Below are 11,649 nucleotides of genomic sequence, written 5' to 3' on the forward strand. Positions count from 1 at the left end.
AACACTGTAAAAATAAACTATGCTTTAAAAAAAACCAAACCCAAAACCTTAACGCAATAAATATCTTATTCATATTTATTAGGATGCTGAATGCTGATAGAGTTTTAATTTATGTCCATATTCCTTACAAAACCTCTCCTTTTGTTCGTACTTATGTTTAATATTCAAATGTTAAATACATATGGTAGAAAACACATTCCTTTGCAATTCCATTTGAAAAAAATTAAAAAAAAATTGCGAGCACATCTACAATTTTTGGTTTAGAGGTTAAGAAAAAAAATATTTATTTCAAATTTGTTCGTGTTCACAAAAATGGGCAGTGCGCGCAAAAGTTATAGCGTTTTTTATTCTCATTAAAGAAAAAATATTTAAAAATACCTTATTTGTTTGTATCTATTCGAAGATGTTTAAATATTTACTAAATGTATTTTTATTATCGCGGAAAATCGACAAATAATAAACAAATTTTGAAGTAAATCCGAATTTTCCTGACCCAAAGTCCGTACAAAGATTAAAAAATAAATTAAAAATTTCTACAGAATCTGGACAACGCGTAGAAAACTATGAAACCAAATTTATGGAGATTGGGTATATAAATTGCATATTATAGCAACAACAAAAGAGAAAAACTTATTGTTCCAAATATATTTTTTGGTTTGATTAGAAAAATTAGAAAAAAACTATTTCGCTAATATCCCATACAATAATGAATGTATTCTGGTGAAACTTCATCAAGAAATGTGGTCGCCCATCTGTATACTGCGGACGCCCACTGAGTTGTTTTGCATTTGCTATTGTCTCTCATTCACAGGGTACGTGAGCAAAAATGAATGATAAACAACATTTGGTTGTTTTTTTTTTCAGCTATACATAAACACTTGCTTTAGATTGATGGAATTCTATTGGGCGACACGGCCTTATAAGGATAGGAAATTAAGAGTAATATTGAAATTACAACCATTCAAAATATGAATTCGCAAATTAGTTATAATCGGTTGATGCTCATCCGATTTTACATACAGCGAATCGATATCTTTCAATATCTTTGCATATTTCGACGTTTCACTCAGAGGCCAAAGTGTGCCGTCAGTTGCATCACACAATGCAAAAAACCTTCAAGTGGGTAAAATACGCGCAATGTGCATACGATTTTGATGCGCATCCGATTTCAGTAGCACCCATCAAAAATACGTCAATATACACCTATTTCAAATAGATTCCTCAAGAACCGCGGATGTGCCTCCACATTCTGTTTTTGGTAATAGAGCCATATTAGTGGTGTATCTCTGTAATTTATGGCATGCTTTTTCGCAAATATTATAATCGCTCATAAAGAATTCCATATATGTAAAACTTTTCAAAGAAAATCGCGGCTTAGTACGCGGATTTGTCAAAATATATTTGTGCAGATTTTCCTATTTTCAATGTATCTATATCCACCGTTTTAGTGGATGGATTCGAACGCGGAAATTGGATTTGCACTCAATTTATCAATGTTTATTTTCCTTTCTATTTTACTTTATGTTTCTTCGAAAATGTTCACTGGAACTGAAAATAGGTGGTTGCTGAAAATAGCAGCTTTGTCAACTGAGCTTCGCAACTTTAGTTGAAAGTTGCCATACATAAAGTAATTTTGGCAAATGTCAACGTCACTCAACGATAATTGCTATCGATAATCGACCCCTTAGAATTGTGTAGTCTAATAGGGGCGTAATTTTGGAATGGCGTAGTCTAATAGGGTCGAAGTTTTAGAATAGCGTAGTCTAAAAGGGGCGTAGTTTTATAATGGCATAGTCTAATAGGGGCGTAGTTTTAGATTAGCGTAGTCTAATTGGGGCGTAGTTTTAGATTATCGTAGTCTACACCATTTTCACATGTAATTCGAAGAATTTCAATTGTAATTTGATTATTTCATTTGAAATTCGAAACATTTAACTTGTAATATGAGAATTCCAATTGAATTTCGAATTATTTCATTTGTGAATAAAGGAAAATATGAAAAAAACCAAAAAGTTGAAACACAAAAAATGCCATAACGCATTCATTTTTCAACCGATTTCGTTGGTTTTTCCCATTTTGGAAAGCCAACTAAATTTCCTACTTGTTAACAGCAAATAATTGTACTGTTAGGTGTCGTTTACGCAGCCTAGAGCACAAGGAAAAACATTTTACTGTTTTTTAATGTGTTTACACTTAAACCACTATTACTTAGCCATTTGTTAACCGATTTTAAAAACTTATGGCATGTTCGAAAGGCATTATTCTCCCCTTTATAATGAAAAACAGTGTGTGGAAATCGGTTGTGGAAAAAAGAAGTAATGTCCGTTTAAATTTGAAAATCCAAGAAAGCCCATTTTTCACTACATTTACCGTTATAAAATCAAAACCCGAAGTGACCCAAAGAAACCAAAGGTATTTTCGTCTTCTATGGACTCCCACAAAACCGAATTTGTGCATCAGGTGGGAAACTGTATATCTTTGATACTTTTCACACATTAATTAATTATAGGAATATATAATAAAACTTAAAATAATAAACATAAAACAATGAACAGAACATTGGTGTTTATTAAGTTAGCTGTTGCAATTTTGGGACAAAATAATTTAAAAGCAAAATAATTTAAAAATGTTGAAGAATGTAGCTCTTTCCAGTAAGAGGAAAAATGTTAACGCCCATAAGGGTTAACTCGGACAATTGAACTAATAATGACCAGAAAACTAATTTTGACCAACAAAATTAGTTTTTTTATTTGGGAAAGTTTTATACCAACAAAAATGTCATCGTTACTGCAAAGAGTACATATCCGTCTTATTACTCTCTTCCAAAGAGAACGCACATTATAAAAACATTGATTCCTTACGCATGCCCCGCTCCTAACTTAACGTATGTACTTATTATTTAACTTTCCCAGCCACTTATAAACATTTGTTTTTCCCATTCAATGTCTCTCAATATTAGTTAAAATTTTGTCTGTGTAACCAATGACTAAGGCCATAAGAGATAAAACATTTGAGTAAATAATATATGGTTAATGTCACCTTAAGGTGCAAATTCAATTGAAAATTTCAAAACTGAGCTCTCGGTCTCCAGATTTTTTTGCTACTCGAACAACTGGGTTCAGTTCAAATAACCTTTCCAACTAATATTATTTTGCTAAATATGTTCAATCTATATACAGGGGCACAGAAAAGTATACACACCCCTTACCAAAATGCAGTTTAGGCTAAATCGTTGGTGTTTTTATAGCAACAACTGCACTTTGTGGCTCTTTGGTGACAAAATAACAATAATTACACAAATGTATTTTAATATAATTCGTTTATATATTGCAATTAAAGAATTTAAATTTTCACAACACAGAAAAGTATAGATACCCCTTAAAACTATTTGCATTTCTGTTAAAATAACTCAAAGCTTCGATGCTTCGAAAGTTATTTTGAAACAAATTTACTGATAGCGGTGATCCTTGGTATCCCATTTCGTAAATGAAAACTTTTTGAGTAAAAGTTATTAATTTTTACGCGAAATGATCGTCCAGTTAAAAAAGATTTGATACAGTTCAATATTTTATAGCCGCAGCCCCAAGATTTAAATAAATCGATAATGACATGAACACCAAGAAGGTCAAAAGCCTTTTCAAAATCGATCGCAAGAAGTGATGTATGATTTTCTACGGAGAGCGATTTGGCAGCATATTAATCAATGTGTAGCAGTGCATCGTCACATCCTTGTTTAGCTTTGAAAGCTACTTGATTAGGTGTAAATACTTTCTTAGTTTGCATAAACCATGCTAGCCGATTGGAGATTATACGTTCAAGTAGTTTTGAAAGGCATGGTAATAGGGAAATAGGCCTACATCCAGAAAATAGTTTTACTTTTGTTTGGTTTCGGAAGGGCTACAACAATTTCGACTTCCAAGAGAAAGGGATGACTCCTGAATCATGCTTACTATTATTGGAGAAGTTTTGTATCATTCCGTATGAAATGAGATCATGACCAGGCGTGATACCCTTGACCTTTTTTAAAGCTATGCATAATTCCGAATAATTCATAGGATTTTCTATAAACGAGGCACATTTGTTGGTGGGTGGATTTGAAAATTGATTGGGTATGTTCAATTTTGCTCTGCTAAACTCTGTTGAAAAGTTTAAGTCCGAAGATTCTGATGATCATCGTTGACCAAAATAATTAGCGATGTTTGTAAGGTCTGTCAATATTACGTCATTTTTCTCTATGGCTGTGAATGTATGGGACGTGTTTCTGTTGGTCATTCTATTAATTTTGCTCCATATACATGACAATGGAGAATCCCTTCTGATTGTGCTTGTAGCTTTTATAACGCAATTAATTTTTGCTTGTTTGCATTCATATCTAAATTTGGCTTTTGTTTTCTTGTAGATCACATAGTTGATGTTGGATGGGCTACTGCGGAATATACGATAAGCTTTAATTTTGTTTTGACGGTGAATATGCAAATTTTTGTTCCACCAAGGGACACAATGTTTTTTGTAAACTTTTTTTAATGGTACACAGTCTTACATAAGTTTACGTACGCCCCACAAATCTCGGGTTTTAGAAAGTTTTGTTTCGTCTCACTAATAAGCAATTGTTCTGTTCCAGAACCTACAAGAAGCTACTATTTTTTACTACGATAACATTTTTTCCTTTATGTCATCGAAAAAATAGTAAAAATTAATAGCTTCTTGCAGTACTGGAACAGACCAAATATTTAATACAACAAAATTATATTCCATAATATAAATAACGGGAAATTTTACAAAAAAAAAAAAAAAAAAAAAAAAAAAACAAAAATGATAGTTACAAAAGTTTACGCACGTCCCAAGGAGTGAGTATGATCGTACAATTTAAGGAATTAGCAGCGAAATTTATACATTTAATTGTTTTGACGAATGTCCCTGGGTGTCTGAGACATATTTAAAAAAAAATAATTTTTGGGTTTTAAATGCCGTTATTTAATGCCAAACTTCTTGTATAGCTCGTTAAAGCGGACCCTTGCTTATTTCTTTCCTTTTTAGGTATTTGAGTTTGTAGAAGCCACAATATTAGTGTCAGATTGTAGATCTTGAGATCCTGGAAAGCTTTTAAGCTGTCCTTGTGCATTTATATTATGGAATATACTTTTGTTGTATTAAAGATTGTTTATTAGTGAGACGAAATAAAACTGCGTACTTGGAATTTCATAAATATCATTACTTTTTCTAAAACCCGAGATTTATGGGGCGTACGTAGACTTATGTAAGACTGTGTATGCTTTTATTTGCTGCCGATCTTATTGCCTTGGTAATTGTCGTGTTAATTTTGTTTGGGTTACTATCAAATGCTTTGCTGCTTAACTCCATGTCTACAGCAGAACTATATAGGGACCAATCCGATTTTTTCAGTTATATTTAGGACTTCTTTTTGTTGACGACCAATCATGGTACAATTACTTAGGTAGAAACATCGGCATGATACAATTAGGAAGGTAGATGCATCGGCGAATTGCTACAACAAAGCAACTTTTTTTGTAATGTAAACTGTCAAAATTTTCGCCGAATGGTCTCTTGTTGTCTCTTTTTATCGCTTGTGTTTGTCTTTAAAGTGATGACATGCTATCTCTTACTTACCCAATCATATGGTTATTTGTTTTGATTTTTCATGGCGAATTCCTAGTTTTTTGACGTTTTAGATTCGATCAGCTGGGCTGATGCATCTACCTTCCTAATTGTGCCATGAACATCGGCGAATTGCTACAACAAAGCAACTTTTTTTGTAATGTAAACTGTCAAAATTTTCGCCAAAAGGTTTCTTGTTGTCTCTTTTTATCGCTTGTGTTTGTACAGTGAAGTGAACACATGCTATCTCTTACTTACCGAATCATATGGTTTTTTGTTTTGATTTTTCAGAGCGAATTCCTAGTTTTTTGACGTTTTAGATTCGATCAGCTGGGCTGAGGCATCTACCTAAGTAATTGTACCATGCGACCAATTATGATTTGATGGTTGTTAGGATTAGGGCATGATACAATTACTTAGGTAGAAACATCGGCGAATTGCTACAACAAAACAACTTTTTTGTAATGTAAACTGTCAAAATTTTCGCCGAATGGTTTCTTGTTGTCTCTTTTTATCGCTTGTGTTTGTACAGTGAAGTGAACACATGCTATCTCTTACTTACCGAATCATATGGTTGTTTGTTTTGATTTTTCGTAGCGAATTCCTAGTTTTTTGACGTTTTAGATTCGATCAGCTGGGCTGAGGCATCTACCTAAGTAATTGTACCATGGATTAGGGATACGTAAAATCGATTTCGGTTAATCGATTATTAGCCTAAAATTTCTAAAGCGGGGTACACACGATCAGTTTTGACTGTCGATTTTTTGAAAATATCGAGAACTGTCAAACAGGCCAGCAACCACAAAACATTTTGTGGTTGCCTGATGACTGGCAAAAATGAGCGGCCACACTATCAAGCAACCGATTATTTGAGCAAAGCTGTCAGTCAAAATTGATCGTGTGTACCCCGCTTAAAAGTCATAGTCGACTATTGACTGTGCGAAAACCGGATAATCGATTATTCTTAATCGACTATCGAAAGACTGAGTCAACTATTATTCGTAGTCGAGCATTAGTCATATTCCATTATTATTATTCGTTGTCGACTATTAACCCTACGGTCAATAACCAAAAAAGTATACGTAGATCAATAACCGGGTACATTTGTACCCATTTAAAAATAACGGTATAACTCGTTGAAAAACTTAGATATTTATGAGGGGTTTTTCGCAAATTGGTCTGTAAGGATGCCAGCTATAATTTTAAATCCAAGATTGATGCATATGTGAAGAAAATTGCTAAAAAAAAACACTTGAAATTGTACTTCTTCAAAAAATCGCCTATTTATATTTTTGGAGTGGGCATTAATTTTTATATGAAACATAAAATGAAAATAAATTAAGGTGTTTTCCCATCTTTGTACAATTTTTGTGGCCCTACGCACCATAGGAACTTCGCGGTGGACCAAAAATGCCAGCAACCGCCACTGTTTTACAATTTTTGTTGAATGAGGTATCCGACGTAGAGGTCCCAAATATATGTTTGAAGGGGATAATTATTTTTGAAGAACTAAAGGAAGACGATGATGATAGTGAAATTGACTGTCAAAGTGATATTGATGAAGAAAGTGGCACAGTGTGCTGTACAGCTAAAGACGGCTCTTAATGGAAAAAACGTCCCTCAACATTCAGTCAAACATGTATTCGATTCAGAGGACGCTAATGTCCGACAATATCTGACCCTCTATATCGGCCAACTATGGGTATAAACAGATTCTGGCCAATATTGCGGTCTATAAAGTTTGACGACGCTAAATAATTGCAGATATGGCAGCAGATATAAGAGACATATGGGACATGATGAATAAAAATTTGTTTTTGCATTACAAATCTAGTGAAATTCTCACAATTATTGTTTAGAGAAAACCAGAAAATAAGATACTAAAACCAGGGAAATATGTGATTTGTGTGGAAAAGCCGTTGCAATAAAAATTAAAAAAAAACGACGACATACTTCCTTTCTACAAACACTTAATTTTTTTTTGTGTATTCTATACCTTTTTTTCCTAAAAACTAAAACAATAAAATAAATATACTACCACGCATAAAAATTTCAGTCAAAAACAACATTTAAAATGTTGTGGAGAATAGCAGATTAGAATTCTTGTTGTGAGTATCTAATTTTTAATCATTCGATATAAGAATACAGAATAAGCTGCTTTTACTACTCTCCAATCAAAAACAACATTTGTAGGTACTATTGGAGAGTAGAGGGTTATAACTGTTGTTTTGAGAAGTTTACTGTAATTCAAAACACCACGTAGGTACTATGGTACGTAGGGCCAAAAAAAAAAAAATAGTAGAAAGATGGGAAAACATCTTAATTTATTTTCATATAAAAATTAATGCCCATTCCAAAGATATAAACAAAATAATTGGCAAGATTTTGAAGAAATACAATTCCAAGTGTTTTTTTCCAGCATTTTTCCTTCACATATTCATCAATTTAAATTTAAAATTGTAGCTGGCATCCTCACATACCAATCTGCAGAAAACTCCCCATGAATATCTCATTTTTTCAACGAGTTATAGCGTTATTTTTAAATGGGTACAAATGTACCCGGTTATTGATCTATGTACTAAAAAATGTAGGGGGCTACAAAATATCTATAAATCGGAAATATATATAGTTTCTATACGTGATCCTACATTTGCTCCAAGTTTCATGTAAATATTTCTATTATTAAAGATTTGACAGCAATTTTATTTTCAAAAAGGTACCCGGTTATTGACCGTAGGGTTAATCGTGGACGACAATTAGTCGTAGTTGACTATTGGGTGTCCTAAAACCGCGCAATGGACCGTACTTTATATACACGCAGAAAAATTTATGTTAGAAATATGTTTGGATCCAAACAAATATATATTTGGGACCGGTTGCAAACAAATATATGTTTGGATGCAAACATAATATGTTTGGGTTCAAACAAATACATGCTTGCAACATTTTGTAACATATCTCAATTTGATATGTTTGGGTAAAACATATTTTTTATGTTAGAACATCTTTTTCATGGGTGGAAAGAGGATGTTTGTCAACGAGAGTAATAACAGTGCTCTCGCGGCTGCGGAATGCTGTTTTATAATAAAGAGTTGTGTTTATTGTATAATAGAAGACGTAGAAGCGAAGAAGGCGGCTTTGGTGCTTTGATGGCGTGTATGCGTCAAACTCGTGTGTTTCTTGTTTTGTTGTTGTTAACCAATGTAGCAGGCGAAGAGGATAAGAAGAAATGGTATGAATTACTTTGTTTTTTCTTTCTTCAGTGTTTTAGTTGCCAGCGTAGCGTCAAGACGGTAAAGTGAGTGAATAAATCAGTGGTTTGTGTTTTCTGAAAGAAATTGTGTTTTTAGTAAATTAAATGCCCAAAACATTTCGACACCTCCATATAATAGTTTGCTAATTCTGAAAAGCGAGTTTTGCAGGACAAGCTCTAAAAGTTTGGAAATTTTTTTGATCTTCAGTACTATGCTAAGTCAATATTTGTTTATAACTTCTGTTCGGATTGCCCGATCATTACCAAAATTAGACAGAATTTAAGTTAAAGGACGTTCGACACCTCCATATAATAGTTTGCTAATTCTGAAAAGCGAGTATTGCAGGACAAGCTCGACTAAAAGTTTGGAAATTTCTTTGACCTTCAGTACTATGCTAAGTAAATATTTGTTTATAACTTCTGTTCGGATTTTCCGATCATTACCAAAATTTGACAGAATTTAAGTTAAAGGACGTTCGACACCTCCATATAATAGTTTGCTAATTCTGAAAAGCGAGTTTTGCAGGACAAGCTCGACTAAAAGTTTGGAAATTTCTTTGACCTTCAGTACTATGCTAAGTAAATATTTGTTTATAACTTCTGTTCGGATTTTCCGATCATTACCAAAATTTGACAGAATTTAAGTTAAAGGACGTTAAATATAAAAATGTAAAGAACTTGAAAACATGCTAAGTCGACTTAGCATACTATTGTTTGGAGGCGTCGATTTTATAATTGAATCGAATTATTTTATTGGACAAGGAAGAAATCGCATTTAATATACACTCCACGTCAGTAGAATAGAACACCTAATTTTTTGTTAATGTTAGCTTATTTATCCCAAAACGAATGAATCTGCGTTTTCAGTCTTGTGGGGATTTAAAGTCTATCATGTTCCGTATCAAACAAATAAAAAATTATGTTTCTAGCTCTTCGCGAAATGATTTTCTGATCAATTTTCCGATAGTACTATGAAAAATAGGCATTTATTTTTGGTCATCAGGATAGAACAGTCACTATATTTTCGCGAATTTTTGAGATATTAACGCCGAATTTTCTTTCAGTCGATAAAGCAAGGCTTTCTAATAATTTTCACCAAAGAAAACCTATAAAGTATTCCGCGGACACTGAAATAACAGCGTTAAAGGGTTCAAATTGACAGATATTTGAAACATCTCGGAATATCAATAGGAGTCGCGCAGTTATGTCATATTTCTTCACAATAATATAGAATATGACACAGACAACTTTTCAATATAATTATGAAAAACGTCAAAATTTCTTATAAATACCTTGATGTTTTGTTCAATAAAATGGTTTTTCCGCGAACAAGTCTGCGTTTAAAGGTTTGGAAATGTGCTCCAGATTTGGAGGAAGAAATCTGATACGAAAACAACCGTTATTTTAATACACTGGGTTATTTTAATACACTTGGGGTGTATACAAACTGATATTAGTTGTCTCTTTTTACTTTTTCAGTAATAATTATTCAGTAACTTCTTTTCAGAGAGTAAGAGAGATTTTACTCTTTGAAAAAAAGTAAAAAGCAGCATATAGTAAAATTTAGCAAGGTAACAGTTGATTACCAAAACAAAAACATTGGCGCCAATGTATGAAAGAAAAACTAACTCCAAAGCAATGAAAAAGTTCTTCAATTTTAAGCAAAATAAATAAAAAATAATTCATATATTAATAAAATAATCAATAAATATAGTTGAATCGTAAAATTTATAGTATTTTTCCACAAAAATCAGACAAACATTGAGCAGCTGACCATTAGCAGATGATTAAACAAGTGAGCAAAGGCTATAGTCGGGACGGGCCGACCATGTGATACCCTACACCACCACCCCTGTGCATAAGCTTTTCACTGGTAAACATTTCTTTTAGGGAATATAATCCGATTTCCACCAAACATAATATGCCTCTTTCTCTCTGGGACCCCCATTAGCAACCAAAATTTCGCGACCATCCGATCAAAATTACGACCAGTAGCTTGATTGCAAAAAATTGAAGAACTGGATGCATTACCGACTATTGTGGTATCTCCCTTGTTTGACCACCTTCGCCAACCAGCTTTACACCAATGTAAAGGTAATATTTTTTCTTCCATTGACAGGCTTTGCCGTTGGAATACCCCTACTAGAAGCCGATATATTCACAAAGAATAAAACTTTGAATTTGTCTCCAAATGAGTTTTTCCCCATTCCGACCCCTAAATATTATCCGACTATCACCAAAATAGGCTTCTTCCTCTATGGGGGCCCCCATCTAATCCACAATTTCGTCACTATCCGATCAAAATTCCAGCTTGTAGCGTGATTACAAAAAATGGAAAAATTGGATATATTGCTATATTTTGCAATATCTCGGTTTGCTCACTTACGCCAACATACTTTGCATCAATATAAACGAGATCTTTTCTTCTTCCATTGACGGGTATTCCTTTTGGAATACTCCAACCAGAAGCGGAGATATTCGCATAAGAAAAAAACGTTGACTTTACTCCACATAAGCTTTTCGCTTATTCCGACCCCTGAATATTATCCGACCATCATTAAAATCAGTAGGCTTCTTCCTCTGTGGGACCCCCATTAACTTCCAAAATTTCGAGCCGATCCGATCAAAATTGCGACCTGTAGCGTGATTACAAAAAATCGGAAAATGGGATGCATTATCGACTATTGCCATATCTCTGCTATTTGACCACCTACGGCAACCAACTTTACACATCGTAGTAAAGGTGATATTTTCTACTTTCATCGTCAGGTTTTGCTTTT

The sequence above is a fragment of the Musca autumnalis genome, unplaced genomic scaffold (assembly GCF_047663935.1).
Source record: "Musca autumnalis isolate F117 unplaced genomic scaffold, ASM4766393v1 scaffold_5, whole genome shotgun sequence".
Classification (NCBI taxonomy): Eukaryota; Metazoa; Arthropoda; class Insecta; order Diptera; family Muscidae; genus Musca; species Musca autumnalis.